Genomic DNA, 27,162 nt, shown 5'->3' with positions numbered 1-27,162 from the left:
CATGGCAGATGCTCCACCGTTGGGCCCCAGGCCCCCAAAGTCCGTTTCCTCTGCAGGTGAGTCTACAGGTGGGTTCACTCACGGCTTTTGGAGCCCGGCCTGGTCTCTTGATGCACTGACACGGGCCTCTGCTCCCCAGACGGCCCAGGGTGGGCGGCTCAGCCAGGGGCAGGGCCTTCATCTTGCACCTCCGGGATCTTGGCCGCTGTCCTGGTCTCATCCCCGTGGAGGGTGGCGGTGTGACGGGGTGCCGCACCACACGGTCAGGGCCGGGCAGGGAAGGACGGAGGCCTGTCGGCGAGCCGTTCTTAGCAAGGCAGGAAAAGGTGAAATCCTTATGTTTTCAGTAGCAGGAGCTTCCTGGAGGCTTGAATCAAATTGTTCCGAGAGTAAAAGCTGCAGTAAGTGCTGCAATTTAGAAAATTAGGTTTATGTGATCGTGTCTCTGTTGGGTGAGGTCTTCACAGGTGTAACAGCATGACTCGCACAAAAGTCACCCAGGCTGCGGAGCGGGAGGCATAACGCTCTCGGCCGCCCCGGGCCGCACCCCCACGTTTCCAGAGCTCACACCCTCCCTGAGGTTTGTGCCGTGCGAGTGTGTCCCCGAGTGTGTCCCCAGCCCCGCAGCCACAGCAGCGCTCGGTCGCTTTCCCAGGTCAAGCCACCGCTGCTGGTGCCTCCAGAGGTATCCCGGGCCCACCCGCTGTCCCTTCCCGTTGCCGTCCTCCTGGTGTGGTCACGGGGGTCACTGTGGTCCCCTCCACGCTCCTGTGGCTCTTGTCCATCCTCTGTGAGGTGCACCCTGGCAGTTCACCCCCCTCCCCAAGGAGAGAACACACTTCATCCCCCAGTCTCCCGTCGTAAGCTGGAATCAGTCTGCGCACCCCCGAGCCCTGGCCTGGCTGGAGCCCGCCATCCCCAGCACGACCTGTGTCCTCTCCCTCTCCGTGGGCCCACCGTGCAGACTTGGTTTCCGTTCCTCAGAGTGCCATTCGCTTCCCCTTTCCTCCGTCCTTTTCAAGATTTTGTGGACTTGTATTCTTTCTCCAGTTCTCCCTCGAAATACCCTTCTGTCAGGTAGAGGCCACCCCGCTGCATCCCGCCGTGTCGTTGCTGGTACCCCATCCTCCTACCATCTGGCATATGGCAGACGCCTAACCGGATCCGGTGAGGGCAGGAGTGAGCCCGGTGGTATGGCTCTGGCAGGTGGCCTGTCCGCTGTCCGTGGGCACAGGTGCCACCACTTTCCTCACCGGAGCTCCACCCGGCTTGGCTCATCTGCCACCACTCCCCTCCCTGGGCTGGCTCTGCCGGCCTTGCTCCCTGGGTGGCTGTGGCCAGTCTGCTGGTGTGTGGGCGTGTGACGTGGCACCTGGGGGGGCCCCTTCCGATCCCACACCGATGCAGATAAATCCGACAGTGAGGTAGGATAATCTTTCATGAGGATGAAGTAACAAGTACTGTGGAGTCAGTGATGTCTGTGCAAGTGTCAGGCTGTACGGCGCGGGTCAGCGGGCTCTGAGGTCACACGTGACCGTCTGATAGAGGCGCCTGGGGGGCTCGCGGTTGAGTGTCTGCCTTCAGCTCAGGGCGTGATCTCAGGTCCTGGGATCAAGTCCCGCGTCGGGCTCCCCACAGGAGCCTGCTTCTCCCTCTGCCTGTGTCCCTGCCTCTCTCTGTGTCTCAGAAATAAATAAAATCTTAAAAAAAAAATCGCCTTCTAGTCAGCTGCCCTTCAATGGAAACCAGTGCGAACTGGCTGCTGTGTCTACAGGAGAGCCTTCCAGTAGGGACTTGACTGATTTTCTTTCTGAATTAAGTTCTCTTATTTCTCTTCTGTTGACTAGATGTTTAGTTTTCCTTTTGCAGGTGGAGAGTAAAACACCTCAGGGGGAGAGAACGGAAGACGTGGGGAAGTTGCCGAGTTTTATTTCCTGAGCTGTGGCTTGGTGGCGGGCGGGCCTCAGGGAGCCTTCCCGTGGTTCACGTTTGCAGCTCCTCCCCCACATCTAGCAGCACCAGGGCCTGGAAATCTGCATTCCACTGAGCTCTTTGCATCTTAAATAAGTTTTAGAAGTTTGAGAACCGCAGCCAATTGGAGGTGTCGTGAGTTTTTGACAGGATCTAAAAAAGGTGGCTCATCCGCTGAGCTCTGCGGTCTCACCTGCACGTACAGGTGACGTCAGGAAGCATGCCCCTGCCACCACGGTGCAGTGAGAGGCAGGGATACTGTGGCCGAGACGAAAGCAGCCAGTGGCCTTGCTGGGCTGGAGGTCAGCAGCGGGCATTGTTCCGGGGCCAGAACAGCGGCCCTTAGATCACAGCTCCGGGGGGAGGGGCCAGGGTGCCAGTGTCCTGGGTCCCATCCAAAGAACCTCCCCTCCCCGGGTCCCCTGCCCCGAACCCCACATCTCCCACCCCCGCACCTCCCCTCCCCTCCCCGGGTGCCCTGCATCCCACCCCTCCGGGTCCCTCCCATCCCACTGCATCTCTATCCTCTGTTTCCTGTTGCCTCCTGGGACTCAGTTCCACGTCGCCAAGCAGGTAAAGGGGTCCCAGTGGGGGACGGTGTCTAGAGACCAGCGAGGACATTGGTGCTGGTCACGGCGACCACAGGGTGGGGTGATGCTGGAGCCCGAGGGAGGCTAAATGCCCTCCATCCTGGGGACCCCCCCCCCCTGAAGGGCGTCCCTGTGGGCAAGCCCTGGGGCGCTTGAGAATGTGACCCCGCAGCGAGCCGTGGGGTTCCCGCGCAGCGCGAGGCTAAGCACCTGCCTGGAGAAGGGAGATGGCTGAGGCCACCTTCCTGGGTGATGGTTGTGCTCGGGCGGGGCAGCTCCTGTTCTCCTGTGGTGTAGACGGGTTCTGACCTCAGGGACCCCGGGGGGCTGCTCCGTACCCCGCAGGGACGCTGACGAGTACTGCTGCACGTTGTCCCGCTGACACGTGGTCCCGGCAGATAAGCGGCGATGCTGAGTACTTGGGGCTGGGGACAGAGACCCCGGGATTTAGCAGCAGTGGCACGGCTGTGACTGACTTTGGCTTCAGGGCTCCCGAGCCTCGTGGAGTTCCTCGGGGGCCATAAAGCTCCCATGGGGAGGAAACGAGGCTTGCACCAAGGACCGGATGGGGTCGAGATGTTCTGGAATACTTGGTGATCCCGTCGGTCTTGGAGCGAGAGGTCGGGGCAAGGACAGGTGGATAAGGTTTAGGGATGTAAAGGGATGAGCCCACAGGGTGACGTCAGGTCTTGATTTGGGGAAGGACTCGGGTTCTGCTGAGCCAGATGGCGTGTTGCGCCAAGGATGTCCAGTGGACTTGGGGATTGGGGCACCTTGAAAACTGGGTAAGCAGTGGATTGGCAGGAAGGGCGGCAGAGACCCTGGGGGGAGCCACGGCACCGAGCGGCGGCAACAGGGCCTGGCTGCATCCCCACGGCCCGGTCAGCGGCGCGGCCTTCCTGTGGCTCACAGCCTGCCCCGCAGAGTGGCTCCTGGGGAAGCCGGTGGTGTCCAGAGATTCCGCTCAGAAGGCTTAGCGAGTGAGCGCTGTGTGCACCTGGGTTGGAGCCAGACGGCCCGAGGGCAAGGCTGCCTACCGCCCACGGGGACAAGGTGTCACCACAACAGCGATGTTGACACGGAATGAAGCGCGTGAGCCTGTCCTGGAGCATGTAGGAACACAGCCGCGTTTTAGTAAAGGAACCATGCAGACCTGGGGAGGTGCCGGAAAGGCGTCAGTGGGAACGTTCACCTGCATCGACTCGCGTACCTGGAATTGTCTCGGGTGTGCTGCGGGGAGTGGTTAACCTGAACACGTCTGATGATTAAAACAAACTGTTTCACACGCTGAATAAAAACCTGATATCGGGTACAAACTTGCATCCAAATGTTTCAATACCTAATCATTTTTCAATCCAGATATTCCTGGTATTGGGATTCTAAGGAGCTGTTCTACTTGGAATTTGTTGATTTGGGCCCAAGGAACTGAGGGCTCTGATGGCAGGAGCGAATGTGGGTGGGGAGGCTCCGTTGGCATCAGTGTAGTCGGATCTAACAGGTTAGTACCACGAGGCACCCTTGGCCTGCCTCGCTCGAAACCCTCAGGGAATTCCCCATTCCCCACAGCAACGCTGCACCCTCCTGTCTCTCCGTGGCTGGGGGATACCCACCCGGCCCAGAGCAGCTGGGTCAGAGGCGAGCGAGGCTCAGGGGACAGTGCTCTAGATGAGCCAGCATTCCGGCCACCCGCCTCGGCCTGGGGGGCGGTTTCTGGTTTGCAGAGGTGCGGCCACAGAGCCGTCGCAGTGAATCGGCCTGTCCAGGATTTAGGTCTTGTTTTTCAGCCAATTTGGAGGGCAGGGGGTTTGGGGGCCGGCGGTGGTTCCTGAGGCCCCCAGGGCCTGAGGTGCCAGCGCATCCGTGTGTCCGGGTCTGTTGCAAAGTCAGAGGGCCTATGCTCAGGCCTGGAGCTGACGCCGGTGGGGCTGGGCCCACCCTGTAGCTGCGGGGCTGAGACCCGCATCACTCTGTCCAAGTCTGGGGAGTTAAAGACTCGCATCTTCCTCGGCTACTCTTAGACCCCACTCTCAGGAGACGGGGAATGTAGGAAGATAATACAGAGGAGACGTTTCCAGTAAAAGCAGTTGAGGCTGCTGGTGAGGGAGTCTTGAGCCTGCAGCAGGATAATGCTCACCTAGTCAGACGTGCCCGTGATGAATGCGGAAGACCCACAGAGGTACGACATCAGGATGACTCGGATGGCGTGAGTTTCGTTGCCGTGAGCAGGGCCCTTGGCGATGCACCTCAGCCACAGCCAGGCTCCGGGGCGCCAGCTGGCGGGCCAGCCTCCTCTGGGGGCATCACACAGCGCAGGCCCCCTTCCTCCTGCCCCTGAGGCCTAGACTCAGCCAAGCCCTCCTTTGGCCCTGGTGGGAGGACGGACACCAGCATACGTGTGATTATCCAGGGAATAAAAAGTCACACTTTTCTGGATTCAGCAGGAACAAAGACATTGTCCTGTTTTCATCCTGTTTTCCCAGTGAGACCCATCTGGGAAAGCAACGAAAAGAAGACTCTTCTTGAAAAATAAAGTCTTAATTAAAACGTCCCCCTTCCCAGTAAACCAGAGGGACCCATGTCACCCACCAGGCAGTTCCAGGTGAGGAACGCGTGGAGACACGTCCTCGTTGCTTCTGCAGTCCTGCACTGACCTGGGCCTGTCATAGTTGGGGGTGCATGAGGTAGGGTAGGAGGTGCTGTGATGACGGGAACACTGGAATACAGCCTCCTGGAATCCCGCTGCTGGCACAAACCTGACCGAGGGGCCGCGAGAGGGGAGAGACCTGCTGAGCAGGTGACAGTGAGCCCAGGGCCATGTGACAGGCCATCGTTAGGGTGCCAGATGCTTTAACGTTTTTCTCAGTTGTGCAGGTGACCCGAGTACATCACATAAGAGATTTAAATATTACCCACAAAGTCCCCATTGACCGTCTTGTCCCCCAGCTCCTTTCTGGCTCTGGCGGTAACCACTTACTGTTTGGTGTCTTTGGAGACCTTTTACTGTATGTGTGTGCGTGTGTGTGTGTGCGCGTGTGCAGATAGCTGGGCACATACTATGGGAGAGCTTTAAAAACTAATATTTTAAATATGTAGGGGTGCAGTTGTGGTTGTAAAAGTTTTTAATTCTTCAGGGAAGTCCTAAGATACAGAGAATGTTTTTTAACAGGTATATAGCATTCTATGTTAAATGTACTGTGGTTCACATAGCCATGTATTTATTAAAGCTTTTCTGTTTTCCCCTTTTTCCTATTAAATTCGTGTAAATGTGCATATTAAGTTTTTTATTTAAGAATAAGTGTTTTTCTTACGGGTTTATGTATGTTCTCTTAACATAATAAGCTAATAATAACGAATGGATTATTAATATTATTAATAATAACAAACGAAATATATTCATAATAATAATAATGAACCACTATTCATTATTCTGTACAATGAAAATAAGTCAGAAATTGCATGAATGTGCTTCTGTATGTGGGTAAACACATTTACAAATAATGAACTTTTAATAGGTTCTGAGGAGGTAAAATACTGTCTGTTGACAAATGATGATTCAGATGAGCTGACAGTGAATCTTCCTGTCACTCATTTTTCATTCAAAAGTTAAGCCGATGGTTAAAGCCGATGGAGCCAAGGGCCTCGTGCTGTCCACACTTGCTGGTATTCACAGCCTCACACTACACTGGAAACCACAGCAAAGGAAGGAAGCACTAGTATATAAAGTCTAAAAAAAAAAAAAAAGGAATTCACCTTTACAAAATCCTGAATGAAAATAAAAAATACTCCCTAAGATCCTGACCTGTGCCGGTTCTGTCAAATTTCAAAAAGAATGTAAGCCTAAAGTAAAATAAAATAATTCCTTGGAGGGAATTCTCTCCACTTATTTTTCACCATCTTACTTTGTCTCAGATTCCAGGGAGATTTTAATACTTGCCTACGGTTTCTGTTCTTAGAACGTGACACAGAGACATTAGTTTCTGTAAAAATACCCTATTGTCACTGCACTCAGCCTCCGTATGTCTTCTCGTGAGGATGCGTACCTCCTCCTCTGGGTGTCTGTGGCACCTGTCTCGTATCGGTGGACACATTATGTGTCCCCAGTGACCTGGAGCGGACCGTCCCTGGGGACTAACCCAGCCCTGGGCCTGGTGGTTGCACTCAGTAGGTCCCCTCCTGCCCCGGCACACTCGGTGGCCCGCCCACTGAAAGAGATCAGCTATCGGTGTTTCCCACGGTCCTAGCAAGTGAGAAAATCCCAACCTGAACCATGTAGCACTAGGAAAAGGTGGCTGGGCCCATCTAAGGTTACGCACAGGCCATCTTCCAGGTGAGCAGTTTTGGGGAGGATTGCAGAGGTATGTGTAAGCCAAAGCTTGAGCATATTTAGGGCTTCATGAAATAATCTGAGTTGATGCAAAGTTTGACTACACCTGTGAACGCGAGTAATCCACGCCTGCATTTGGCCACAGAATCTGGGTTGGAATCCTGGCTCTGCCACCTGCAAGCCGATTTCTTACCCTTTCTCTCTGACCTTCGTTGTCATACCTGTGAGAGGGGGAGCGGTGCCTGCCTTCTCTCGCCGTTGCTCGGACGAGGCTGAGGGCGGGCGCATCCCAAGCGCTCGGTCAGTGGAGATGGTGGGATTGTTACGCGGGGACACCCCCAGAAGTCTCACTCAAGCTGTGGGTGACGAGTCAGGGGAGCCAAAAGTGTTTTCCTTGTCCATTCTAGGTTCCCATTCTAGGTTCTCAGCGGCTCCTGTAGCAAAAGACAGAGCAGCAGGAGAGAAGCAGTGTATTTGTCAGCGTGTGTGTCTCCTGTATACACGAGGAGCTCGGGGTGGCCAGCATTTGGGCTCACCTACCCTCTTTGGCTAAAACGAAGAAAGCCAGGTGTGGAGAGCAGGTGGCGGTGAGGTGGTCAGGAGAGTACGGCAAACAAGGAAGGTTGCTTCTCCATGGGTCCTTTTGTGAGTGCCCTGTTCTTCCTTCTCTTCCTGGGACACACGGAGGAGCACCCTTGTGCAGGAGACTTCCTTTGTGCATGTACATTTCCTGTACTCTGTTTTCTGAGCTGCTTCTGTGTCTAATAATTAGCTCACAATGACCCTTGTGCCAAAGAGGCACATTTGGGTGACATATTCTGGTCTCCTGCAGTAGGGAGGGTCCTGGCGGCAGCAGACAAGAGGAAGAAGGCAGATCACCGGGTAGGATGAGTGGGTTCCACCGGCCCCCTTGGTGGGGTGCTTGGTGGAACGGGCAGACCGTGAGCTTTGCAATTTGCAGACTGTAGTTTGAATGCTGCCGGGGGGATTTGGGAAGACTTTTTTCCACGTGTAGGGTAGTGGCTCTTGTCCCTGCTTCAGTAGTAATCATGCTGATAGACCCACGGAAGGAGCGGCGTGGGGGCGCTTGTCCACCAAACGCTTGTGCCATCTTTACTGAGCGTCCCACGCCGGGCGCCTCAGGACAGCCAGGTGGTGTTTCTTGTAGCAGGCTTCTGAGTTTGCAGCAACTGGGATTTGCATGGAATACAAGGATACAGGGAGTTTATAAGGCAAACAGCTAGTCAAAGGGTGGCACTGTCCCCAAACAGTTACAATAGTTTGTTACTATTAAGAAAAGTGAAAACTGAGGGAAACAAAAAAATAAGAAAAGATACAAACAGGTAGCCTGTGTATATTCCTTTTAAGGTAGAAAATAAAGTCACGTACACACGTCAGCACACACGTCAGGAATGCTGCCCCCCTTCTGGTTAGGTGGCCAATACGGGGGTCGTCATTGGTAAGTGACAGATGAATCCACAGGGGGTGGGGGTGATGTATACAGGATGCCTCCTCCCGCCAAATGAGGCCATCACTTTCTGGGTTGTGAAATAGTTGTTGAAATTTCTGAAAACCTTTTTTATTTCAGTTATTTCTGGGATTTTGTATAAGTGATCACATTCAAATGTTTTTTTTTCCTGGAAGGCCTTGATTTGAGGACTAACCTCTCTGTGATAGCAGTGTGTCGTCAGTCATCTTATTTAGGGTTTTTTAAACCTGACACAGGGAAAAGGTGTTTTTCCCCCCTGTATTATCAATAACTCTGTGAGTACCTGCTCTGATTATGCTTTACTATTCTGTTCACAGCTCTTATTTAGTAGAAATGTAAGAAACCCTGTGACAGTACTTCTATGTGTATTGTGCAAGCTGTTGGTAAAAGATGATTCAGGGGAGCACAGGGGTGGCTCAGTCGGCAAAACATCTGCCTTCGGCTCAGGTCATGACCTCAGGGTCCTGGGGTCAAGTCCCACGGTGGGCTCTCTGCTCAGCGGGGGTCTGCTTCTCTCTCTGCCCCTCCCCCTACTCATGCGTGTGTGCACAATCTCTCTCTCAAATAAATAAAATCTTAAAATCTTTAAAGAAACAATGATTCGAGTTTTCAGTCTTTAGAGATAAAAGCCTCTTTATATTCTTCCTTTGATCAGAATTATGTGGTCTGCCCCATTTCCCCCTTCGCTCCGGCTATCAGAAATCTAAAAGTTATTTTAATATTCAAGGACACCAGTGACTTCATATTTGTGCCTGTTCCTTCCAAGTGCATGTGAGACTTTCTTGGATGTGGGTAATATTGAAATAATTTAATAAAATGAACTTGTTACGATAGTGTCATCCATTCATTTGGCTTATTATCTTTAAGACTTTTGGACAGAGAATGACATGCAGTTTTAATTGGCTGTGCATAGGCCAGGGATCTCGATGGAAACAGCAGGGCCGAAAGCCCTGTGACAGCTCAGACGCTGTGTGGTTTGTCACGGAGGTGGGGTGAGGACTGAGGAGCATGCTGAGGGCTTAAAGTATGCCGTGCATGGACGGCCGGGGCTGCTGTTCACGCTGAAGCAAATAAAGACTGGATGAGGAAATTGCTCAGCACGCGGGGCTGAAGTGTGCGGCCGCATTGGTCGTCCCCGGCCTTGGTTCTGCTCTGCTGAAAGCACTCGTTGTGCGATACCCTGGTTGTTTGTGGCCCGTGTCTCGATTAGAGCTGTCTTCTCCAGAATGTGGTGATGAAAATACTACTCTTATTTGACAATTTTCTTCCGATTAACTTTGTGTCTGGGGTTTCAGAGTTTTGTTTCTTTTTTGCCTATTTTTTAAAAGTTTTATTTATTTGACAGAGAGGGACAGAGAGAGACAGAAGGAGAGAGCACACGAGCAGGGGAGGGGCAGATCCCAGGAGCCGGGATCATGACCTGAGCCTGAGGCAGATGCTCCACCGACGGAGCCACCCAGGTGACCCTTTTGTTTTTTGGACCATTTTTCCTCATTTTCTCATCAGTCGTTAGAAGTAGGGACGTAGACACACCAGAAGATGGTTTCTATTGTGCGGACTCCTCCCCAGCCTACGTACGGGCCCACAAACAAGAAAAATGAAGAGCAGCAACTGCGTTTTCTTTCTTTGGAGTCTGTGGAGTTTTGTCGTCTGCTGCAGGAAGAATTGTGGAAATGCGTGTCGGAGGGTAGGCAGCTGGCTTCCGAAGGGACCATCAGCCTTCCAGGAGGACTGCAGGCGGCCCCTCGTGCTTCCTGTGGAAGGTGCCGGTCGGCCCCGGTGTTGTGGTGAAAGCAAACGCATGCACCTCCGGGAGGCCTTGTTGGAAGGAGAGTTTCTGTGTCAGTGAAGGGCGTGCACTTCTGCTCTGCGTCCGGATGCGCAGCCCCCCAGGACGCAGCTCCTGCTCCTGAAGCATCACCGACGAGGGAAAGACGAGCGATGGTGCTGGGCCTGCCCTCCCGTGGTGACTGGGAGCAGCAGCCAGCCCTTTGGTCCCCGGGGGCAGGGAAGACACCCATTGGGCCTGGTCCCTGCCCGAGCGGTGGGGTGGTGTGCTGGTCGCGCGGCGTCGGAGCTGCTCAGTTGGTAGGGCCCAGTCCTAGAGGGCTGCTGTGGGAGGGGACTCGGACTGCGGTGTGTGTGCGCAGGGACGCACCTAGCAGGAGCCCCGGATGCCAGGCGGGGACCGGGGGCCACACGGAGTACTGAGTACCTGGGCCCGGCCGAGTCCTGCGCTTCTGGGGGATGCAGAGGGCTCTGGCCTCGCCAGCTGGGGGACAGCAGGAGGACCACCGGGAGCAGGGGCCCTGTGCAAGGACTGGGGACACAGCTCAGAGACTTGCCCCAGCCAGGCCTCCCGGGGCGAGGGGGCCTGCCGGTGACCCAGCTGCCCTCTGGAGCACACGGAGCCCCCCCCACTGTCCGCCTTAGGAGAGAGGAGAACGCACAGAAGCGGGATATGTGGCTCATGCCAACACGCAGAGCAGTTGTGGAAGCAGAGAGGCCCTGCACCCTCTGCCGCCCGAGGAGCCAGGACACTGGAGGAACCAGGCGCAAGAGGAGCCCAGCACTTTCTGTTTTTAATGTCAAAAGTAAGGAAATAAATGTCAAGAAAATGAAACAATGATGGGGGGCGCGTTGCAGAGATAAAGGAGGTGTGAGTCGAGCTGAGCACCAGGACAGTTTAGTCCAGCGATAAATTATTCACCATGTGGTGAAGATGATCAGCTAGACCTCCAGGTGTGACGACAAGTGGATAAATAAATGAGCGACTGACGTGGTGCTGTGTCACGAAGGGGGATGTGGACGGGGCCGGAGTTGGAATGTTGGGCACGTTGCTGCTGTTGCAGTGAAGTCCGTGCCAGGTACGGGTCAGCGATGGATGCGAAACCCGTGGATCCTTTTGCTGAGGGAGAAGATATTTTCATAGCCTCAGAGTGTCTCCTCACCAATGACTTACTAGTTTTAAGAGAAAAATAATTTTTTTTTAAAGATTTTATTTATTCATAGAGACACAGCTAGAGAGAGGCAGGGAGCCTGATGTGGGATTCGATCCCCGGTCTCCAGGATCACACCCTGAGCTGCAGGCGGCGCTAAACCGCTGTGCCACCGGGGCTGCCCAGAAAAATAATTTTTTACTGGAGAAATTGGACAGCACTTTGCCTGGGTGATTAGAGTAGATATTGCCAAGAGGGGCCGATGGACGTCTGTGCCTTCAGATGGGCCCTCGGAGAAGAAGGCCTCACCTCCGAGGTTCCTGGCCCCTAACGCATGGCCTGAGTTGAATCATGAGGAGAAGTCAGACCGGCCGAAGTGGAAATGCTCTGTTAATTCCGCAGGGGTGGTGGAGGACTGTTCTTCTGAACTGTGGGTGCTGTGTGTTTCAGCGTCCTGGCAGCCGGAAGCGGTGCACCTGCCCCTGGAGGACCCTGAGCTTGGAGGAAAGAAGTGCTGTGAAACGCACTGTGGTGTCGACTGGATATGGTGGTAAAGTACTGCGTCCGTGCGGTGTTTCCTGAGTGATGACAGCGTTACCCTCACGTATGGACACCCCCATTCTCAAGAAGTCAGTTCTGAAGTACTTAGAGGGGAAGCGTTGTGACATCTGGAACGTGACGTCTGGAATATATCTCCACGGGGCTCGAAAACGTTGCGTGAACATGTGAGGCGGCCCAGCAGTGGTCACTGTGATTTCAAGTGTAAAGGAAGGCGTGTGAGCAGGATACGCGCGTTTCTTAACCCCCCGGGGTGGATCGTCTACCTTTGGAGGTGTCTGTGGTATAGACATGTAGTCCCACGGCCGTCGCTGGGACCCTCGCCAGGCAGAGCCGTTGCTGTGTCTGGGGGCCGGGGAAGCGGATGTGGCGCACAGAGACTCTTGGGCTGAAAGCATCCCGCGTTACGATATGTTGCGACGGCAGAGGGTTGGGATGAGGGGCCACAGAGGTGGTTCCTTCGCCTCCCAGGTGCTGGATGACGGTCAGGGGAAGGCTCCTAAGCTTTGGGAACGCCAGCTGCTGCCTTTAAAATAACACTTGCCCACTTTCAAGATCGTACGGCTCAAATGAGAAAATGCTTGCAAGAGGTCTTCGTAGAGAACAATTTCTTCTAAAAACCTCAAATCACTATTAATAGTTTTGGCAAGAGGTGACAAGTGGCTTAGGCAGGAGGCTGGTGGCAAGTCTCCTTACCTCCGGGGCCCCAGCTCCTTTTAAGTGCGGAGGTTGACGGTGCAGGCAAATTTCTTTCCCCGGCAGCCCCTTGGGCTCCTCCCGGTTGCCTCCTTTCTCATTTCCTGCACTTACTATTCCAGGCCAAGCTCCAGCGACCCAGGAGCCGTGGATCTTCTGACTTCCGAGAGCAGCGGAGCACGAGTGGAGCAGAGGGTGTGTGTGCACGACTGACACATAAGTCACGCTCAGCCTTCTAGCCGTTTGCAGGCGGGTCGTGGATCTCACGTTCCCCGGGGTTGCCCCTGCTGTTCTGAGGTCGTGTGCGAGGCTCTGATGTATGGAGTCCAGGCCTTCGGGTGAGCCCAGCTCAGAGCCAGCCTGGGGAAGGCCAGGTCTGGGAAGGCCGCTCGGGCCAGCGTGGTCGAAACGTGGGAAGCTGAGGGCGCATGAGAGAGCATCTGCCGGAGTCGCCGGAGGTGACGACAGTGAGGGCATCTAAGAGATCTCACGTGACATGATAAACAAGGACGTTGAAAGGATAAAGGGCCACCTGCATTAAGGAAAATCTGTTTGAGCCCAAGTCACTCTTCACCTTGAACCAAAACTATAAATAGTGATGTGATTGTACAAGAAGTTATCAGGGGACGCTCCAGGCGTGGGGTTCCTAGGGCGTCCTTTGGGCCCAGGCCTTTCCTGTTATCCTGGAATTGGTTCTGATCGAGGCTCTTATCCGGGAAGATTGTGGTTGCTGTGCAGTTGGACAGCCTTGGGCTGTGCCACTCGGGGTGCCAGCCTGGCGGGACAGGGAGGGCGTGTGCAGACCTGGACCCGCAAACCATGTCTTGTGTTGAGGGAGTCTTTACCGAGAGTGAAAACCCCCGCGTGAGACTGCGTGGTGCTGCTTGTTTCCATTCTGGCGCATAATTACTGCCTCTGTGTAGAGAGGCTCTGTGTATTGCTCAGTGTTGCTTGTTTGTAGGCTGGTTAAGAATGTGTTGTAGGGCGCCTGGGGGGCTCAGGAGTGGAGCGCCTGCCTTCAGCTCAGAGCGTGACCCCAGGGTCCTGGGATCGAGTGCCGCACCGGCTCCCCGCAGGGAGCTGCTTCTCCCTCTCCCTGTGTCTCTGCCTCTCTCTTTGTGTCTCTCATGGATAAATAAATAAAATATAAATATATACATATATATATATTTAAAGAAACGTTATGTTGTATGTAGCGTTCTACAGGATGCATGGACTCAGTTGTGTTGTTCAGATTCAGTGTTTGCATGTGATTATAGTGAATTATTTTTTATGATTAAATAAAATTCTTATTGTAAAAATCTATCACATTTTATCTGTTGCTCTACTTCCTTCCCAAGTTGGGCATTCTGTTGCGAGTCTAGTGGGTGTAAGATAGTATATCACTCTGGATGTAATTTGCCTTTTCCTGATTGATGGTGAGGTTGAGCATCTTTCTTTTTAGTATCCTTTGGAGAACAGTTTGTGATTTTAATGTGGACAGAATTTTCAGTCTTTCATTGTATAGCTAATGTAATTTTCTTCATTTTGAGATTTTTGGTTTTTTTTTTTTGAAGTATAGTCTAATATTCTCTTAACTGTGTGTGTTTGATTCATTTTCATTGCTTTTTTTTTTTTTTTTTTTTTTACATTGAAGCTTTTGTCGAGTTGTGTTCCCGTTCAGTACTTTTCCCTCTGCGGGTTGGAACACACTCTCTTTCTGTTCTGCTGTGGTTACTCTGAAAGTACACTGCGCGTGCTTCACAGTTTGGACGGCAGTCGGCAGTCAGGATGTTCATCCCCTCTCAGAGCAGCGCAGAGCTCACAGGCACCGCGGAGGAGCGTCCCCTCCTGTTGTGTGTTCCGCTCTGTACGTCGGTTCTGTTTCGCTGTACTCGTCAGACCATGGGTAACGTCCAGATGTTATGTTTACCTTTGTATGTACCTTTGCGGTGCTGGGATGTGGCTCCTTCAGAATTGTCCTTCCTTGGAAGCACTGGGTGGTAGCGTCTCCCGACCTTGGTTTACGTGAAAGCGTGTTCATTTTGCTCTCCTGGGTCTTCGCTGACAGTGGCTGTCTGGCAGCGGCATTGCCATCATATGGCTCGTCACCCCACGGCTTTGCTGCTGCTCTTTGGGAACCCGCTGTTAGGTCTCCCGTCCTTCATTCTTCGGTAAATGACTTGGCCTGTTTTGAGATCACTTATTTGTCACTGGGGCCCTGCACTTTTCCTGCCCTGCATCTGTGTGTGGCTTTCTGGTTTTTATCCTTTTTCTATTTGTTGTGTGCTCTGTGTCTGTGGATTCATGCCATTCGTTGGCTCTGAAAATTCCCCCGCTATTAATGCTCTGACCACTGTCTCTGTCCTGCTCTCTCTCTTTGCTCCTTTTGGTTTTCATAAGCAGGTCTTTGAGCTCCTCTTTGTCTTCTCTGTGTCTTTTAATTTGCAATTGATACTTTCCTTCCTGTCCTTTTTTCCGTTTGATTTTGGTAATTTCTTAAGATTTAGCTTCCAGTTCAATAATTTTCTTTTCAGCTGTGTTGAATTTTTTATTTAACCCATCCTTGGAGTTTTTAATTTCAATGATTATATTTCTTACTTTTTAAAAAAATATTTGATTTATTTATTTGAGAGAGAGAGTGCACAGCGGCAGAAGGAGAGGGAGAAGCAGACTCTCCCGTGGGCAGGGAGCCCCAGCATCGGACTTGATCCTGGGACCCTGAGTTGTGATCTGAGCAGAAGGCAGATGCTTAACCGACTGTGCTACCCAGGCATCCCTATTTCTACATTTTTATTTTTATTTTTTTAAAGATTTTATCTATTCATAAGAGACACAGAGAGAGAGAGAGAGACAGACAGACAGACAGGCAGAGGGAGAAGCAGGCTCCATGCAGGGAGCCCAAGGTGGGAATCGACCCCGGGACTCCAGGGTCCTGCCCTGGGCTGAAGGTGGTGCGAAACCACTGGGCCACCCGGGCTGCTCTATTTCTTCATTTTTAAAAGCTCAGTTTCTGCTTCAAGTCTGCCTGAGTATTTAATGGTCTCTTTTTTGCTGGCTCATTTTGGTTTTGTTTTTTACTTCATCGTTCATACTTGAAGGAACATCAAATGGAGTTCTTTCACGCCCTGCACTGGATGATGCTGGTATCTGGAATCTTTTGTGGTGTAAATCTGTGTTTGTGGCTTGTTTCCTAGTGTCCATGGTGAGTTTTGATTATGTGCTCATATGTGTGTGATAATTATATGTCAGAATGCTGAGCTCTTGTTGAGATTTGTGTGTGTTTGTCCTCAGAGCCAGGACCGTGTTTGTTTCCTTTAGGAGTCCTGGTTTCAGGTCGGGTTTTCCCTCCTTGTAGGAAGCGGAGAGCCTGGGTGTCTCATCCCATCCTGGTATTGATGTGGCCTCCAGGGAGACTCCCGCTCTTGTCTTTGCTCAGGTTCCGGCGTGCTGTCCTGCTGTACCTTCCTGGTGTTTGTTTCAATACCTGAGGCAAGCCAACGTATGAAAATGTATTCCTAAAAGTAATTTATCCAGAATCTAACTAACTGCAGCACAGCAGACGGGCCCTACAAATACCTAGCCCACCGTAATTTCTAAATTAGTAATACTCAAGCAATACTTCAAAGCCAGTTTTCTGCACGTGCCCTTTATCAGTTTTCTTTGGCTCTTAAAACTTTACCTGGAACACGACTGTGTTTTACCCACGGCTGGGGAATAACCATAGTGATCTCCCTGAGAGCTCGCTAAGCCATATCGAGTACTTGTGTCACGTAATGTGGCCTTATGCTTTTGCCAGGTTTTTTCTTTTTTTCCTAGTTAATCTAATGTACTAGTTCTAGTTAATCAACTAGTACTTCTTTCCTTGGAAATTCAAATCTCTACTTTTGGAATAACCCGTAGGCACACAGCTCTTATTCACTCCTCCTTTCTTCTGCTTCCCAATCTATTTGCTGTTCGAGTGTCATTTTTCTTTTTATCCAGAATCCCAGGTATAAAGATTCAGTGGTGGATCTCGCCTGTGGGTGCTCTCCTCACGTGGGGTGCAGAGGATGGGTGTTTACTTTGTGAACTAGGGGCGTAGCCTGCACAAACCCCCTGTCCACCCTGTGTGTCCCCTTCAAGGCATAGAAAACAGCGTGAAGTCTTTGATCTGTAAAATGTCAAGTTGCCTTGGGCGTTGGCACATGAAAACACGTTTTGTTTCGAAGTGGATGCCAGCCAAGGTTGCTGATTTAATAGTTTTTTATTCATTCTGCAGCAGAGTAGCCTGTGGGTTACTGTGGGCAAGCGCACTGACTGGTATCTGTGGGTTACGGCTCGGCGGTGGAAGCGCAGTGGGAAGTGTGTCCACACTGCACGGTCTTTGTGCTTTGTGGGTTACAGGGAGGATTTTTGTAATTGCAGGTAATCATAAAAACGGCAGGCCCTGAAAACATCCCTGGGAAATGCCGAGCTCTGCGGCTAGCCCTCGTCTGGAGGATCGCCTGTTACTACTGGCTCAGTACCTTGCCTTGGAAACTAGCGGCGTCATGGTTCTGCGGCTTTTCATCCCTTGGACAGCAGTTGCTTAGTCTTTGTCCTCATGTTTTGGATTATTGTTGGCTGTCAGTTCAGGCACTATGGAAGGCTTTTGCTTTCCAAGTGGTTTGGTTTGCTGGGTTCTCTGGAAGCTTCTCTGGGGAAGCTGGGCGGGAGATGAAGAGCTGGAGAAGCTTGCCAGGGGTGGCCAGTGCATCCCGAGGAAGCCCTGCTCAGCCTCTGGGGCCAAGGGCCACTGTGCACGAACGCCCACTGCCTGAGCGTGGGCAGAGGAGTCCAATCCCCCGTTCCGTTGCTCTGGGGTCAGGACAGTGATTGGGGAGAGCGGCCACAGGCCCTTTGGACGTCCCTATTCTCTTCATTCACTGTGAATGTGTGTCCCGTTGAAGCCTGAGATTTGGATCACTAGCATGATTTTAACCCAGTTCACCAGAATGCAGTTTCTTGTAGGAATGTCCTGACTCTGGCCCCATCAGAGTGATGCAGAGAGACAGCCCAAGTACGGGTCTCTCACATGTCCTCCCCAGTGAGTGTGTGAGCTGGGGCTTCACAGTCGCTGTCAAGGTGAGTGACTGTAAATCTGAGTGCTCACCAGGCCCCGTCGTGTGACCCAGAGCAGTGCGTGGTGGCATGTACTCCGCATCTCGCAACCTGGGTTGTAATCGGGCTTGTGTAAACCAAGAACGATGGGCTTCTCTGCTGACTCAGCACAGGGATGCTTGGCCATTCATGTTCCTCCTTTCCTGCACAGGTAAGGAACTTGTCTATTTCTAAAGAAGGTTTTGAGAAGCAGGCTTATTTTTAGCACCTTCTTGTCCAACTTGACCTCCATCCTGCTCGGCAGATTCACACGGAATGCTCATCGTCATACCTTTTACTTGCTGCCTGTGGAAATGCCCAGTCAGGGTTGGCAGCATGGTGTAGAGGGAGTCACACTGGGTTCATTGGTCCCCAGACAGCCTGTGGTCATGCTGAAGTTCTGTTCGTGGTCTATGTGACCTTGGGTAATTACTTGGCTCTTCTGGGTTTTATTTGCCCACCTAATAACTGCCTTCATCGGTTCATGTGCTGGAGCAGTCGTTCTCAGATGTTTTGCTCTTAAGAAACCCTTTCTACTGTTAAAAATTGTTGAGTACCCCAAAGTGCTTTGCTTCTGTGGCTTGTATCTTGCATTTTATGGTAGACGGGAAAACAGCCCCCAGAGATGTCCCCACGCTAATGCCCAGAACCCAGAACCCGTGGATAGATCACGTTACGAGGTGAAAGAGACGACTCCTGTGCTGAGCTGAAGGTCTTGAGATGGGGAGAGGATCCTGAACCATCTGGGGTCACCAGGTCATCACAAGGGCCCTTCTCCGGAGAAGCAGGAAGGTCAGAGCCAGAGACGGAGTTAGGAGGATGGAAGCAGAGATGGAAGTCATGCCACAGCTGGAAGGGAGGGAGCTTGAGCCAAGGAGCAGGGCCGTCTCTCGAAAAGAGGGCCTGCTTTTCTCCTGGAGCTTCAGGAGGAACTCAGCCCTGCCAACACCTTCATTCCGGCCCCATGAGACTCGTTTTTAGGCTTCTGACCTCCAGAACTATAAAATGATTTGTGTTATTTTAAGCCCCACTTAATTAAGTTAGATTTATATTTAAATTAAAAAAAAAACAATTCAGTTACAAATAACGAACCATTATAGGTTAGCATGAATTACTTTTGGGGGGGGAAATAAAATTTTTAACTAGCAGTGAGAAGACTGGCATTGCTTTACATTCTGTGAATCTCTCAAATTCTGCCTTAATAGGAGACAGCTGGATCCTCACGTGAGGCTCTGCCTACAGGCTGTTGTGGCATCAGATGTCACGTAGCCTCTGAAGACACGCCCGTGTGCTCAGGGCACAGGGAGCAGGGAAGAGGCAAATCATATCTTGGAGCTATAATTAAAATAGTTTTGGCCTCATGGATGACCTAAGAGGGCTGCAGGGTCTCCCCACTTGGGGACCTTCAGGGCTGGCACCGTCGACCCACGGCCACTCCTAGCCCCAGAAGATACTGGGAACTATGGGTCTTATGCTGGGGGTCCCGTTACTAAGAAAGAAAGGGAGAATGGATACCAAGGGGTGTTTAGCGCGCTCAGGTTCTTATTCTAGCAAAGTTCGATGCACATAGTAGGTCATCACCAAAGCGTTGGTTCCCTGCTCCTTGCCAGGGAGGTGGGCATTTCGCTTAGATGGAATCTGTTAGAAATACCTACGACAGCGCACAGTGGTGTGTAGGCAGAGGCATAGCTGCAGCGACTTGCATTTTTGGCATTTGTAGATAAATTATATAAGCTATCTTTTGTTTGCTGCTCACAGGCGGCTTTTTGATATCTTGTTTGGGTCTTTTGAACTTAACAATATGCTTTCTTTCCTTGGGTAGGAGGAAATTTGGAATTGAAATGAGATCCAGACCAGCTTTGATTCATAGTTATTCTTTATGGGTTTGACAATACAGGGGGCGTGACGTTTCCTCTGGGTCATCCTGCGAACTGGCGGCGTTCCGTGGCCCGAGAATATCCCGGTTCCAGTTTCTGATGTGAAAGGGCAATTAGGAACATTTGTGCTAAAGAGCTGATATTTGTAAAAGATGTGAATAAATAGAGTATAACAGTTGGGGTTTACATGGCTTAATGTTGAGCTTCATGCAAGGCTCAGTATCGATCTCACTAATTGACGACCACGTCTAATGCATCTGTCGCACGGTCCTCGTCTTTAAGTCAATTGTCGTAATAACCTTTTGGGTGAGTGAGTACTTGGGAGATACGTTTACATCTGACTGTGTGATCTTGAACTGATCCCCAGGCCTCCGGGGCGGGTGCAGTGTTGTGGCTCTGACGCCCCAGATTGTCCGTTGGCCAAGTGAAGTGCCCGGGACGGGCAGTGTGGGTTTGGGATGGGGGATGGGGGGATAGAGGAAAAGCAAGGGAGATAATTCTGGAGCCTGGTACACTTGTCTGGGAGCCACACCAGGGCGGATGCTTTAGGGGCCAGAGGGTGGCTGGTGGAAGGGTGTTCCTGTTAGGTTTTGAATATTTTTCGGACCATTATTACCTGGTGCTTGTCCACCCCACGCCAGCTGCTCTGGGGGTTCACCGGGCCTTCCAGAAGGGGAGATGTGGATCTGGCTGCCAGGCCCTCCCCTCTTCAGGGGCTTCACGGCCGTGACCGCTGTGCCCCCGGCCTGCCAGTGGGCAGCAGGCGTGCAGGTGCTGGCTGGGGTCACGAGCCGTGTACTGATTCACTGCAACAGCCGGTGGTTTTGAAAGTAGGGGCTGGGGTAATTTTCTGATACTTTCAGGTCATTGCAGTACAATGAAGATCGCAGAGAATTAGCGTTTTGATTGGGGAGTTCGTCCATTAATCACTAAACGCCCACCCATTCCTGTGGAAGAGGCCTGGCTGTCCAGGGCCAAGAGCAGGGGCTCACGGGCGTCCCCAGCTGTTCGCGGCCCCGGGGCTGCCCCTGTCGCTGGCCCCCGAGGCCTCTTGCGCACAGGGCTCTGGGGCTGGGAGACGGGAGGGCCCCGGAGGGAGCAGAGGCGCGGGCGGCGAGCAGGCCCTTCGTGCCCCTTCTTCCCGGTGTCCTTGTCGTTGTCGAAGGTCCTCGGGCCTGGAGCTGCCCGGCCCCCCCTCGTGTGTGTGCCGGCGGGGCGCCCTGCTGCAGGGGAGCTGGCCGGCGCGGGGTCCGTGCACCCTTCCTGCGGGCCCTGCCCAAGCCCCCCCTCCCCGTGCGCGCTGTGGCCCCACGGCCGTGCCCTCCCGTCTGCCTGATGGCTCCTGACCGCCTGCTTGGGGCCGGGAGCTGGCTGCAGATCCGGGGCTGCTCTGGTGACCGTGGGGCTGGGGAGACACGGGAACACGCAGTGGAGACGTGGTGGCTCCGTGAGGACACGGCGGGCTGGGTGGCCGTGAGCCCTCACGCTCGAGGAGAGCATCCTGCAGCCACCGGCAGCCGAGGTGGGTGCCCATGGCCCTGGTCCCCCTGGGTGGCACGGACAGCTGCACCCTCCTCGCTGCAGAGCCTCGGGTGGTGGAGTTAGACCCGCTGGAGGTGGTGGGGAGGGAGTTCCCCAGGCTGTGGGTGTGCCTCAGGCCACGCCCGCGGCCAGATGTCAGTTCTGGGCCAGGCCCCAACCTATACCTCCACCCGGGAAGGCCGGCCAGCCCCGAGCCTGGAGGCATGTTTGTGTTCCGCCATGAGAATTTGTTGGTTAGGAGCCGCCTGGGTGCACAGTTGGTGTAGCGGCCGACTCTTGATTTGGCGCAGGTCGTGATCTCAGGGTCCTAGATCCAGCCCCGCGTCAGACTCCGCACTCGGCACGGAGTCGGCTTGAGGTTCTCTCTCTCTCTCCTCCTCTCCTCTGCCCTCCCCCACTTGCGGTCTCACTTTCTCTAGAATAAGTAAAGATTTAAAAAGAGAATTTGTTGGTCGCAGACAAAGTGCTCAGAGGCTCAGATACTTAGATTCCTTGCTCCTGCAGCCTCAGATACTGAGTCTGGACGGGCCGAGGTCGAGGGACCTGCCAGCCCAGACCAGCTTGTGTCTACGGTTTACTTGTCCTTCACAGATGGTGCCGGTCAGTTTGTCGTCGTCTGCACGTGTTGTTTGAAAGGCAGGGAGTACTGCTGTCCCCGGACTTGGTATGTGACCCCGAAGTGATGGGACACCCCCATCCTGAAACCTGCACTTCTCTGCCAACAATGGTTTGCACGTGGCAGCCTGAGACTAGAGAATTGACTTCTAATTTGGTCCAAAGAAAGGGCACAGAGAGGCGTCTTCATTTTCCGAGGCCTCCCAGCAGATAATGGTTGTAAAAACCCGGAAAGGTCTTTTCAAAATATGCGCTTGGAGGGAACAGACAGTGGTAGTGACTCTGAATCTGTACACGTGGTAAGATATCCTAGAGCTGCTGCAAAAAGAAACAGATGACAATGACCAGGAACACGTAAAAGCTAATGAAATCTGGAGGAGGGCTGCAACTCGGGTAGCGGGCCTGTACTGACGTCAGGTTGCTGCTGTCGATGACCCTGCTGAGGTTATGGAAGGTCAGGGTGCCTTGAGGAGCCCCGGGAGCCTCGGGAGCCCCACTCTCTCGGCAGCCTCTACTTGAGTCTAAAATTATTTCAGAATCAAAAGTTAAAAACAGTTAATACCACCCCATCCCTGTTAAAAATGCCTAAAAATTTGTTAACCATGGAGGTTAAAACAAGAGCTTCTGCTGGGCAGTTGGGGGCAGTCGGAGGCTCTCTTCACTCCCTGAATATTTAATCAGGTGTCACCCTGTGTCCTCTCTTGGCTCCTTCGCCATGACAAATGTCCTGAGCAGAGTAGACGAGGTTTTGCATCGTGCTCGGTCTCGCTGAGACAGCTGCCATGTGAACCCCGCCCGCCTCCTGTGGGCTGCAGGAGGGAGGCCCCATCACGTTCAGTGTGGGAGGAGGGGGCTCATCTCTGTGCAGCAGCCTTTTGTCCAACCTCAACACAACTCGCGAACGTCGGCAGCCAGAGCTGGAAGATTGCAGTGGGAAATGGGAAACTGCGGCTCCAAAGCAGCATCTCTTGATCAGCAGCCTTTGTAGATCAAGGTCAAAAGCTGATTTTGGAGGGAGACCTAGGCACCGAACTCTTGGCTGTGATTTGGGGGGTTGGCAGGTACAAGGCCTGCTGGCTGCGCAGACGGAGCGGTGATGCCTGTCGGATGACGGCAGGCTTTCCCGCACTGGAGCTTCCCAGCTTGCTTTGGGATTAGTGCCCTCCAGACATCACGCCTTTCCTGGTCATCACCCAGGTGTCTTGCCCGTTAGCAGGTGGTGCCCCATCCCACAGGCTGCACCCGTCCCTGTGCGGCCCCGCCAGCCCCACCCTGGAGAGCCCTCAGGACCAGGCCCGGGCCCCCGGGCGACACCGGATGACACTGGACGGGAGCCTTGATTTACGGGTAGAATTGAGTCTGGTACAGAAACGAGAAAGCTGAGGCCTTGAGGCAGGAGGAGCTGAGTGCTGTGGGAGGCTATTTTTTATCTTTAATTAACTTTTTTCTCCAATTTTTTTTTTAAAGAATTTATTTATTCATGAGAGACACAGAGGCAGAGACACAGGCAGAGGGAGAAACAGGCTCCCTGTGGGGACCCCGATGTGGGACTCGATCCCAGGACCCCGGGATCACGCCCTGAGCTGAAGGCAGGGGCTAAACCACTGAGCCACCCGGGCTGCCCTTTTCTCCAATTTTATTGAGAAACACGACAGCTTCTGTGGACAGGGAATCATGCCCCAGACTCCGGGCAGAGACTGTCTTTTCTCTCTCCATGCCAACACAAGAGTTAAAATGAAAGCCTCACATTTACAGTAAATGTTCAGAGTATCTGAAAAGATACAAAATGCTAAGTCATTTACCCCATTTTTTCCCTCCTGTGTGTTCCTGCTGCGGCTGCACACTTAGTACCTACCCTCCCGTGGACCCGAAGCTGGCTGGGCCTTGTTGCGTTAAGATCGACACACGAGGCTCTGGGCTCTGCCCACCTTCTGCCGCTTTCCTGGGTTCGTGGCCTCCTCCTCCGTCGTGCCTGGGAGCTGTCATTCCTCGGCCAGCAAGCCCAGGGAGGGGTCCCCGACACCAGAGCTCCGCAGATGAGGTAGGCCCCCGGCTGACCCTGGATCCTGTCTGTGAAGCTTCTTTTGCCCTGTGAGCTAATACACTGCCCACCCCGGGGGAGGGGTGTGTGTGTGAGGGTGTGGACCTGGGCCATTACCCCGCCCACCCCCCTACCTCCCCCGCCCTTCCTGGCTGGTAAACTATTTGGACACTGAAGCTAGTAGACGTGATTCCTAGAGAATTTTATCCATTTGGTGGTCGTATGTAAAGTTTTATACCTTCTTTCCTTTTTTAGCACCTGCTTTTAAAGCTCGGCCCGAGCGTTCTAGTTGGCTGGTCGTACTTTCTTGTGAAGGTGACAGGCGGTGCCGCAGTGGCCATCCTCGGACGGAATTTTCTCCAGGTGTCCACAGGCGAGATCTACCGAATTGCTGGACTAAGATTAGAGGGTGGGTGGTTAACGGGGGAGGAAGAATTTGAAGGGTTGATCACAGGGAAGAGGGATGTTGGTAGAGAGAGGAGGTTCTTCAAGAGCGCGACGGAAGGGAGCAAGCGTTAACTTAGGGTCTACTTGCTGCCATTCCCGTGCTAGAGGGGTGACTTCCTGTGTCTCATTTGCTGTTTTGCTGCAATTTGGGCGAGGGGTTGCTGACCCCAGCCCGTCGGGGAGGCCGGTGCGGCGTGCAGGCTCGGTCACAGCCCTGGGATCCAGCCCCCGGGCTGTGTCCCCCATGCCGACGCTGGGACACCATCCCTGTCAGGGGCGCTGGGGACCCCTTGGGTCCCCTACATCTTTGTCCTCAAGTGTGGGCAGCAGAATGGCTGATTCTCTTAGATTGTTGAGCTCCTTAAACATTTGAGCTGCTCTTATGTACATTCTTATGTGATTTTTTTTACTTAAAAAATCTCTCAGAATGAATGACTTTTTTTTTTTTAAGTTTATTTATTTAAGGACTGTTTACACTCAGCATGGAGCTTGGACTCAGAACCCTGAGATCAAGAGCTGCATGCTTCACTGACTGAGGCACCCAGGCGCCCCCAGATTATGTGTGTTTTTTTTTTTAAGATTTTATTTACTTATTCACGAGAGACACAGGGAGAGAGGCAGAGACCCAGGCAGAGGGAGAAGCAGGCTCCTGCAGGGAGCCCGATGTGGGACTCGATCTCGGGACCCCCGGTTCACACCCTGAGCTGAAGGCAGCTGCTCAACTGCTGAGCCCCCGGGTGCACCTGATTATGGTTTTAGTGGCTGCACCACACCCTCAGGGATGTGCGTGGCTGCCGCCCGAGGTGGCCAGGGGCACTTGGCTGAGTGGCCAGGCTGGAGGCTCGCGCGGGGTGGGGGGGTCACCCCCGTGGGCCCTGCTGGCCCCGCGCTGCCCCATCCAACCGCGGCTCCCCAGCTCCCCCCTCCCCTTCCCCCCCAGGTGGCTCTGGGCGGCCTGCATTCTGGGGTTGAAGCCCCACGGGTGGTGTGGGGCCCTTTAGGGCTGTTTCTCGAGGAGCGCTGTGCCTGCCAGGCCGCTGGGGAACCCGAGGGTCGGGTCCGCAGCAGAGCCACTCAGGTCCCGGGGTCTGTGGCCTGGGCCCAGTCCCGGTCGGGAACCGAGCGGGCGACCACCGTGTGGCCCGGTGGTGTAGCTGGCTGGTCCCTGTGGGCTCGGGGCTTGGGCTCGGGGCGGCTGCGGGAGGGGACGCCGCAGGCCCTTTGGTTGGGTTTTGGCTCCTCTTGGGAAGCTGCTTAGGGTTTTCGTCGTGGCCCAGCGCCCTTGGGAAGGCCGGCGGCCGCGTCGCCTCATGCCGGGCTCGGAGCTCTGGGCCTGTGGGCGCCCGGCTCAGCGATCCGCCTTGGGCTCTGGGCCCTGGAGACCCAGCGGTGCCGTGGTTCCTGCGTTGCAGCAGTGGCGGGCTCCGCGGGCCGAGCTGGCGACTGCCCTTCCACGCCGCTGGCGGGGGTCCGGGGGGCGGGGGTGCAGCTGGGTGGGGGGGGGCAGGTGAGAGCCGCAGTGGGGAGCAGCTCCAGGGGGCCCCCGTGGGGGGCGTGTATTTCCCGCCAGACCAGTGGCTCCAGGATCCTGGATTCTCCTAAGGGGTCCCACTCCCCGGCCGCCCTGCCCCAGGGCTTGCTGCGCCTCCGGCTCACTGCCCCACTCCCGAGGAGAGTCTGGGGGCCGCAGGTTACAGGTGACCGAGTCTCTATGGTGACACTGAGAACCCCCTTGGAACTGTGTTCTGAGCGGGGAGCGCAGGGGAGCCCAAGGCTGGGCTGGCTGGTCCCAAGTCGGCTGCGAACCCCGCTGTTCCGAAGGCAGTGAAGTGCCCAAGCGCCTTGAGGCCCCTGTGGTCGACCACAGGGATGCCCAGACATGGTCGGAGCTCCCTGGATGGCGGGAGTGGGGCTTTAACCCAGGGGAGGGTGGGGGATAGCAAGTGCGCCTGCACGGGCTGCAGGGACAGTCAGGCAAGGCCCCTGGCGGTGACTGAGCTGCAGGTGTGACACAGGAGGGGAAGGTGTCCTCAGGCTGAGGGGCCGCCGGCAGAGGCCCTGAGGCAGAAAGCACCTGGGCTGGTTAGAGAAGCTGACGATGGTGAGCTCTGGGACGGGGCGGGGAACGCTCAGAGGTGGCCTGGGCTGGGCCCAAGGGACCTGGACATGGACCATCCGGATTTCATTCCAGAGAGCAGTGGGAGGCCACCATATGATCCATGTGTGTTTTTCAAAGACAACCTCAGCTCCCCAGTGGGGCTGGGAACGTAAAGGACGTGGGGAGATGGGTGTGGAGCTTCTGCGGCCATCCGAGCTTGTGATGATAAGGCCTTTTGTTGCTCAGGTGGGGACAGAGGTGACTACAGAAGGTCCCGTCTACAGGACGCAGGGGGAGGCGGGGAGCGGCTGGGAGAGGGGTGGCCCAGTCTGGGCAGAGAGGAAACGGGCATCTGCGGTTTGGTTGGGGGGGTGTCTGCTGGATACCGTCCTCCCTGCTGGGTACACGCTCCCCTGGATATAGGGGGGCTGTGCCGCGCAGGGGGTGCCCCTTACCAGGAGACCCGGGACCCCTGCAGCCGCCCTGCCCCTGCCCTGCCCGCGACAGCGCAGGCCGTGCAGGCCGACCATCTGCTTGTGCTCCTTGCTCAGGTGCTGATCCTCCGGGAGGACGGGTGCTCCTTCGGGCAGGGGTTTTAACCCGCGTGAGTCCGGTTGTATCTGCAGTACCGAGAACCGTGCCTGGCATCTAGAAGGACGTCCACAGGTGCTCGTTGCCGGAGTCGTGACTTTGATTCGGGTTCTGGTCTTCGTATATCCTTTTCAAACTTGACGGACTTGTAATTAACCTGAGGCTGGAGAGAAGTGGGCGCCGGGGATGTTTCCGTGCTGCACTGTTCGTCTCACTTGGCTAGACTTATTTTTAGGCAGGATAAGTAGAAACATTAGATTTTTCTTTTTCAATTCAGTGTTAGG

At 54.0% G+C, this 27,162-nt stretch overlaps 1 protein-coding gene and 1 long non-coding RNA gene across 5 annotated transcripts in view; one reads left to right on the top strand and one right to left on the bottom strand.

Annotated features, from left to right (window-relative positions):
• Positions 1 to 27,162, top strand: part of SGMS1 (sphingomyelin synthase 1) — a 245,197-nt gene that overhangs the window by 51,389 nt on the left and 166,646 nt on the right. The window contains exon 1 of one of the 4 annotated variants that reach the window (XM_041728688.1): positions 12,690 to 12,762. The exons of the other annotated variants lie outside the window; for them this stretch is intronic. The gene's annotated coding sequence lies outside the window, so the exon portion shown is untranslated. Of the gene's footprint in view, positions 1 to 12,689; positions 12,763 to 27,162 lie in introns of those variants that run through there. 4 annotated transcript variants of the gene reach the window in all.
• On the bottom strand, positions 2,504 to 7,630 carry LOC121475422. Its single transcript, XR_005983756.1, has 3 exons — positions 7,426 to 7,630; positions 7,107 to 7,319; positions 2,504 to 6,285 (listed from the first exon to the last, which is right to left on the bottom strand). It is a non-coding gene; the product is annotated as an uncharacterized LOC121475422 (long non-coding RNA).

The sequence above is a fragment of the Vulpes lagopus genome, chromosome 14, assembly GCF_018345385.1.
Source record: "Vulpes lagopus strain Blue_001 chromosome 14, ASM1834538v1, whole genome shotgun sequence".
Lineage (NCBI taxonomy): Eukaryota > Metazoa > Chordata > Mammalia > Carnivora > Canidae > Vulpes > Vulpes lagopus.
Note: the sequence above shows the minus strand (reverse complement) of the source record. Positions and strands in the feature narration are given on the sequence as shown.